We start from the raw sequence: 7,622 nt of genomic DNA on the forward strand, positions 1-7,622 counted from the left end.
AGTCTGAAGTGTATTGTGTGTGATCAGTAGATGGGGAGGGCCGAGCACTTTTATTTAGCTCCTCGTGAAGCAGGGAGAGGAGCATGGATGAGGAATGGAGGGGGCTGGCGAGGGTTCTCCTGACTGTCACTTCCATTAAGCGCGCTGGCCTTAGCCACCACCATCAGCGCCTTTACAACCCGGCACTCTCTGAATCTTCCGTTCGTCACCTCCCCAATCCCCCACGCCCCCCTTCCTCTCCCACGTTCTCTCGTCGCCAGACGAGAGAACGTTTGTCGTCGTCTCCTTCGATTCTCTATTAATTGTGCGTTCCTCTGACTTACTATGAATTCGTTTGCCGTCTCCTGTGGTGTTTTGGTTGATTTGATGTTGGTTAACTGAAAACATTTGGAGATATTTCTGTTGATGTCCATCATCCTCTCTCTCTCTGGCTCTCGCTGCACAAGTACCTCTGGAGTGCAATAAATGAAGGAATGCTTGACGTTTATGGAGGGAAACACTAAAGGAAGTCCTGGGGTTTTGGCCTTTGGGGTCTGTCTCTCTCCGATTGTTTTGCTTGTGTCTTGTTTTGTTAATATGTCGCTGAGCATTGTGCTCCCTCGGCGGCCGCACACTGGAAGTTTCTGGAAGGAATTTAGTTCCTAAGTGTCTTTTTATCCAGCTCTAACAGGGGCCTCGCCTTGTCAGAGTCTGTTTAGCAGAATAATCAGGGCGTTAATTAACAAAATTCAGTTCAGAATATCAATTATAGCTTTTCTTTATCTCGCAGTTGTGTCGTACTGATAAAAAAAAACCCAACCCACCCCAAAAACAATCATAGCTGATTGAGGGGTATTATTGTTTCATGCTGGGTATAATTATTACTTATTCGCTGACTTGGCTTACTTATTTATTAATATATTTCCTATCAAGCTTTTCCTTCTTATTTTTGGATGATTAATATTAAAACGTTTGTCGAGACATGGCCCCTACCCCTGCTCTTTGTGTGTGTGTGTGTGTGTGTGTGTGTGTGTGTGTGTGTGTGTGTGTGTGTGTGTGTGTGTGTGTGTGTGTGTGTGTGTGTGTGTGTGTGTGTGTGTGTGTGTGTGTGTGTGTGGTGCACTGCAGACAGAGCGTGAGTGTTGAGGCGGTGAGCTGCAGGGATTCACTGGCTAGTGTTCTTTAGCTCTCCGCCGTGTCCAGACACGCTCTCCTCGCTCAAGAATGACAAACATCTTCTCTGCCTTGGCTGGCTCACACCCCGACAAAGGCCGGGAGATTTCCTATAGCGCCCAATATCCCTCTCGTGGTGTGTGCACACACACACTCACACAGACTCACACACTCACACACACACGCACACTTCATCAAACACCCTTTTATAGAAATTCACACTCCATGCCCCTGTTTTTCTGCCTTTTTACTTGTCGGTTCTTCTCCATTTTTCAAAACACTATGTAAACAAACTGGTTCTCTATCAATCCATCTCTCTTAAAACACACAATGAGTAACTATAGTTGTGGTGCTGACATTTACCATACCCTGCCAGTTTCACTGTCAGTTTCCCTGTGTGTGTGTGTGTGTGTGTGTGTGTGTGTGTGTGTGTGTGTGTGTGTGTGTGTGTGTGTGTGTGTGTGTGTGTGTGTGTGTGTGTGTGTGTGTGTGTGTGTGTGTGTGTGTGTCAGTGGTATCCTCTTGTGATCAGCCCGTATACCCCGAGGTTCAGTCAGTTGTCTGGAATGGTGGCCCAGCGTCCCATGGCCTGTATGTTAATATCAAGACATGGAACTTTGTGACTCAGGAACTTCCTTTGCTTTTGTACTCCCTCCATGTTGAGAGACGCCTGAATTTGGACTCATACCTAAAATTGCCCTCAGTTGGATTCTCTCCAAAAACGCGTCACAGTTTGTTGTGCTAGTGCTGGTCAAACTGTCCACAGTGTGTTTGTGTGTGTGGCAGTGGAATCAATTATAGCAGGGGGCTGTGTGTTCAGAATGCGTAGCGCGGTGCTGGGTGTGAGGGTTTTTGATGGGACCGAGCCCCAGTCACAGATGTAAAGCGGTGTTAATCGAAGCATCATGGAGGGGCTAGCGGCAGCGCAGCCGTCACTGCGACGGCCAGTAATGGCAGAGATGATGGGATGGACTTGGTCTTCCCGGGTAACATTTATTTAAGTCTAGGGCTACCATGCGTTTTTAGTGAAGGGCATTTGCTATGCTACTTCAAAATAAAACCATATCGTGACACAGGTGATTTTTTTTATTATATTTCTAATAAATCCGGTCTTGGAAATGAATTTTATTATATTTCTTAATAAATCCGGTCTTGGAAATGAATTTGCCCTGACATTTAAAGATAAAGTCTGCAATAAAAATTGGGTACATTATTTTTGATGGATGTTCGTCTTGAAACGTGGTTGCCTTTTTCTTCTTAAATTTAGTTTTAGCTGTCTCTAAATTCACTCAACTCCCACTTTTCACACATATTATGAATGCATTCCACCTACCTCAGAGTGTCAATATATGCTGTACTTAATATGCATAGTATGGAATAAATCTACTATCATCTTTCTTGACATTTCTTATTACCCTGGCATGTTTTCTATTCAAGTACTGGATTAACGTGAACAAGTACACATTATGTAATGTCTGCTCAAACAGCCCTGGTTACGTCCTCCTTCAGAGTGATGTCAAAGTGCTAGGTGTGGCCCTTTCTCCTCAGTTGTGTATTCTAATACACAAAATAATAATAAAACGGATTGAATCTGTCGTAACTCTTGACTGAACCGACTGTGGGTTACGGCTGGGGGAACGAAACAGAAGGAGGATTGATTTGGTATGAAACTCAACATCAATACTGAGTTTAAGTGCTACGACGGTGCAATTACGGGCTACGCATGCATAATCTGACGCCTATTTAACAATTATCAAAAAATCTACTTATGTCGTTTCAGATAAAAAACATCTGTAAATACAGGGGGTCGGGTTAATAGGGAGGTTATCAGGGTGAGTGCCTCAAAAAGAGCTGTAGTAGTAGGTGCTATAGCCTGCTACTATCTATAATGTTAGTTGCTATAGCCTGTTACTATTAGCTGCTATAGCCCGTAACTATCTATTGTATTGGCGGCTACAGCCTGCTGCTATCTGTAGTGTTAGCTGCTATAGCCTACCATCTATAGTGTTAGCTGCTATTGCCTGCTACTATATATAGTGTTAGCAGCTGTAGCCTGCTACTATCTATAGTGGTAGCTTCTATAGCCTGCTACTATCTATAGTGGTAGCTTCTATAGCCTGCTACTATCTATAGTGGTAGCTGCTATAGCCTGCTAATATCTATTAGTGGTAGCTGCTATAGCCTGCTACTATCTATAGTGGTAGGTCCTGTTATTAAACTATCAGAGCACATCAGAGCTGGTGTTTCAACAAGTCCAAAGAAACTGACTCATCCTGCTACGCAACATGCAGAATGAATTGTTATTTTCTCACTTTTTGTACCACAGAAACCGTGATGCTGTGGTACGAAGGAACCTACGTTATTGTTGAAGGTAGCACGCAGAAACAGTTTAAGAGCCCTGCTTCTTTATTCATGCACAAGCATTAGTCATGAGTAATGGAGGCATCCCTTCCTGTCCACCCATAGGATCTGTGTCTGTGTGTGTGTGTGTGTGTGTGTGTGTGTGTGTGTGTGTGTGTGTGTGTGTGTGTGTGTGTGTGTGTGTGTGTGTGTGTGTGTGTGTGTGTGTGTGTGTGTGTGTGTGTGTGTGTGTGTGTGTGTGTGTGTGTGCGCGTGCGTGCGTGCGCCCGTGTGTCCGTGCGTGCCCGTGTGTGCCTGCGTGGCTACAGAGACTGTTGTGCATTAAATGATATAACTTTGCCATTAAGTAGATATTTATTTTTTCTTACCCTCCTGGCTTTTCCTGATAACTGTGGCATTGAGTGAAGTGTGCATTTGTACTTTATTATTAAGTGTGCTGTCATCATCGCTCCTGCTTCTCTGGAAGCTTCCGGAAAGTAAGCATCCAAGCACTCGCAGAAGCATTCCTCAAGTGGAGGGGGAGAGGAATCGTTTCTTTGGATGTTTCGATTGTCTGACTCTGATCATTTTTCTCCTAATCGCACAGAAAAAACGATCCGTGACGAATGTGCATGGAAAGTTTGTTTGATATTAGTTTGATATTTATGTTTCCAGGGCGTGTCCTCTTGAACGGGCCAAAGATAAATGGGACATGAATGTTAATGTAATCTGGGGATCATTTGGGGTGCATAGCAGAGATTGATTGGTAGTTGCCTCATAGAAACACTTGACACAAGAGTTCATTAGTATAAGCCCCACACACTTTTGGGGGTTTCAAGTGAATTTAATGTCGTCCAAAATACACGTACACGTTTATACACAGCATAGTCGTGCTTCCATGTAGCATCGGTCAGTAGCACCGGAATACCTCTGGGAAAAGGCCGGCTTACTATTTATATAAATGTACAGCTCAGTCGACCATCACAGAACTAATTTGTATGACTGCTGGCCAGCATCCCCCCCCCTACCCCCCCCCACCCCCTCCGCCCTGTCCTCCATGTTTGTTCTACCTGGACACGTTGTTGTTATCTGAAGGCCCTGAATGAAACAGCTGCCTGCCCCCCGTCCCCGTCCCCCCGTCCCCGTCCCCGCTCCCGTCCTCCTACGCCTTTTGAGAATGTCATGTTCAGCCCGTGGTGTCAGACACACTGCCCACTAATGGGCTCTTGGCGCCGGTCCAAACGTATCCCGTATTCTGAACCCCAATCTCCCCCCACCTTTCCCCCCCCCCCCCCCCCCCACCCCCCCACCCCGCGCTAGACTCACCTGGATTATTTCCAGACAGCGCGCTTCACCCCACCCTTTCTCCGTGGCACATGGAGGAAAGATTAGGCCTTCCCAGCAGACGCTCTTGCCGAGCTGCAGGCTAGCACCTGTCGCCACCGCTACCGCCGCCGCCGCCGTTAGCATTTAGCGGGGAGTCGTCCTTTGTCATGCAGAAATTTCATTTCCCCCCCATCCTCTCCTTTTTCCTTATTTTTTGCTTAACAATCCAGGAAATATCTTCTTTTTTTTTTCAGTTGTTCTCCGCCCTAGCCTTGACACTGGAAGAGGCTGGTGAATCTCAAGTACAGCATCAGCAGTCTCGCCACAGTTAATGTTTACCCATTTTCAGACACAGAGCATGCACTCCAGTTCATATCTGTGGCTCCCGTCGTATCAGGACTCTTTTTTTAACGCAGAAACTCTTAAATATCATCCTGTGTCGGGTCCAACACGGGCAGTGTGTTTCGGGCCTTAGAGCTTATTAGTGGCCTTCCATTCACACAGTCTTTTCATTGCAATGTGTAGCACCACGGCTTCCAGCCAGCCTTCCTGCATCCTGCAAGCTCCATGTGGCAGCTAAGGGCTATTAGCTTTCCGTCCTTCAAGCAGTTTTGCCCCAGCATCACGGCATCTGGCTTTCAGCGCATTGGCTTTATCTCTTGTCGCTCCTGTCTCTCTGTCTGTGGCTTATCCCGAGTCAGGACACAGACAACCTCTTTGCCCCTCCCTGCCTCGGTCTGTTTGGCTGTAATGCAGTTTAAGCCCTTTGTCGAAAAGGGCATTAGCCTATATATGCGGGCAGCAGTGCTTTGTCATCCCGACCTGCATGGCCGCTCCAGATGGGTGATTAGTCAGGAGTGTGTGTGTGTGTGTGTGTGTGTGTGTGTGTGTGTGTGTGTGTGTGTGTGTGTGTGTTGTGTGCGCGCGCTTGTGTGTGTGTGTGTGTGTGTGTGTGCGGCGCATTCACATGTTTACCAACTAATGGCCTAGTATCATCCTACAATAGCCCCATCCCCATCGCATCCCCATCGGCACCAAGTTAATCTGACTTTAGCTAACTGGGCTTCCATCAATGCGTCAGAAGGTGGCTGCATAAACATGGATGAAAGAAAGGGGGGGGGGGGGGGGGGATACAAACCAAAACAAAAGCCCCCAGCTGGTCGTTGGTGAAGTAGAAGGATAAGAAATTTGGGGAAGAGCAGCAGGAACGTCTAGAGAAGGATGAGGCTGAGATGGAGCACACCCACGCTCCATTGTCCAGCTGCAGCCTCACACCGTCTCTCCGAGAGCGTGGAACAAAAGCGCGGCGCACGAGTGCCATGAAAGATTAATTGGTTGTCGGTCGGCTGGTGACGCGGCTCGTCACCTCCAGCCCGGAGGACGGCTGAGTCAGAATACCGAGCGGCGATACCGCAGGGCTGCAGGCGACCGGACGCCACAGGGAACGACTTTAGTCCTCTTTTGGCCCCTGGCACTGGAAACATTCCGGACATATTTCCTCCCGCTTCCGGAAGCCAGGCTGTTTTATTCGTTTTTTTCCCTCCGCTGTGCAGGTAGCGTACATGATGCGTGAGCCGGTTAGAAGGGGCTCCCTTTGTCATGGCAGCAATTGGCACGCTGGACATAGTTAGCGGGTGATTTGAGTTTGTGCGCAGCCGCGTGTGCGTGCGTGTGCGTGCGTGTGCGTGCGATGTGGCGTGCGTGTGCGTACACGGCGCTGTTTGTATTTACACGTGTATGAGGGGCACATCTGTCGTAGCTGTTAATTAGTTTTGCCTGGCACGTCAGCTCTCTCTCTCTCTCTCGTCTCTCTCTCTCTCTCTCTCTCTCTCTCTCTCTCTCTTCTTCTCTCTCTCTCTCTCTCTCTCTCTCTCTCTCTCTCTGCTGTTTAATAGCAGCCTTGACAACAGGCATTTATCAAGGTCTCCCGCCCGCCAGGAGGATCGGTCTCATCATTGGCCCCGGTGACTTTTAATGTGATTTCGTGATTTTCAAGTCAGGTATTTTATTTTTGGTAGCAGAGCCCTGATCCGAGGACGCCGTGAGGGGCCCCAATGCATACTGAGGCGTGCAGAGAAACATGAAATGCAACCTCTCACATCACATTCCTTCCCCAGTACCTTTTCATTGCCTCAGCCTTTCGCTTTTTCCTCTCATGTGTACCTTGATGTCTGGATGCCACGTGCCCGACCCAGAAATCCCCAAATCAACCACATCCATCCTTTTATGGCACTTTACCACCAAAGTAGCTCTGGTTCTTGAAGCGGTTACGTTCTGGATTTTCTGAGTGTTGGTGCTATCTCCCAACCAGGCCCATGTCTCCACCAGGTTTGAGCAGAACCATTACAATCAAGGCAGCCTCATCCACAGAGAGCCTTGCTCAAAGCACAACAGTAGAAGAACAGTAGAAGCATGCTCTTTTTTTCTCCTTCTCTTTATCCAACCTGTAGTATGACACGCCCACTGTCGTCATGGTTCCCTCTTCAATGAAAACCTTCCCCTGTTTGGTTCCGGCGGGCCCCCAGCTTTCGGGTTTTGAACCAATTAAATTTGGGTCGCAATCCTCATAACGGTTCAGAATTTGCTTCGCAAACCGGAACGGAACTCGTTCCAACGTTGGCGGGCAATGGAGCATCAGTGGAGCGGTTCTGGGCACTCGCCTAGCTCACCGGGACCCATCTCTCCTCTCTCTGGTGTCTGAACGCTTTCCCCCTTCAACAAATCCCTCTTCCCTCTCCACTCTCTCCCCCTTCCTGACAGCAGTGGTGTGCAATCAGGGTTTTCGCTGATGAGCCAATAGGAAG

The sequence above is a fragment of the Gadus macrocephalus genome, chromosome 9 (assembly GCF_031168955.1).
Source record: "Gadus macrocephalus chromosome 9, ASM3116895v1".
Classification (NCBI taxonomy): Eukaryota; Metazoa; Chordata; class Actinopteri; order Gadiformes; family Gadidae; genus Gadus; species Gadus macrocephalus.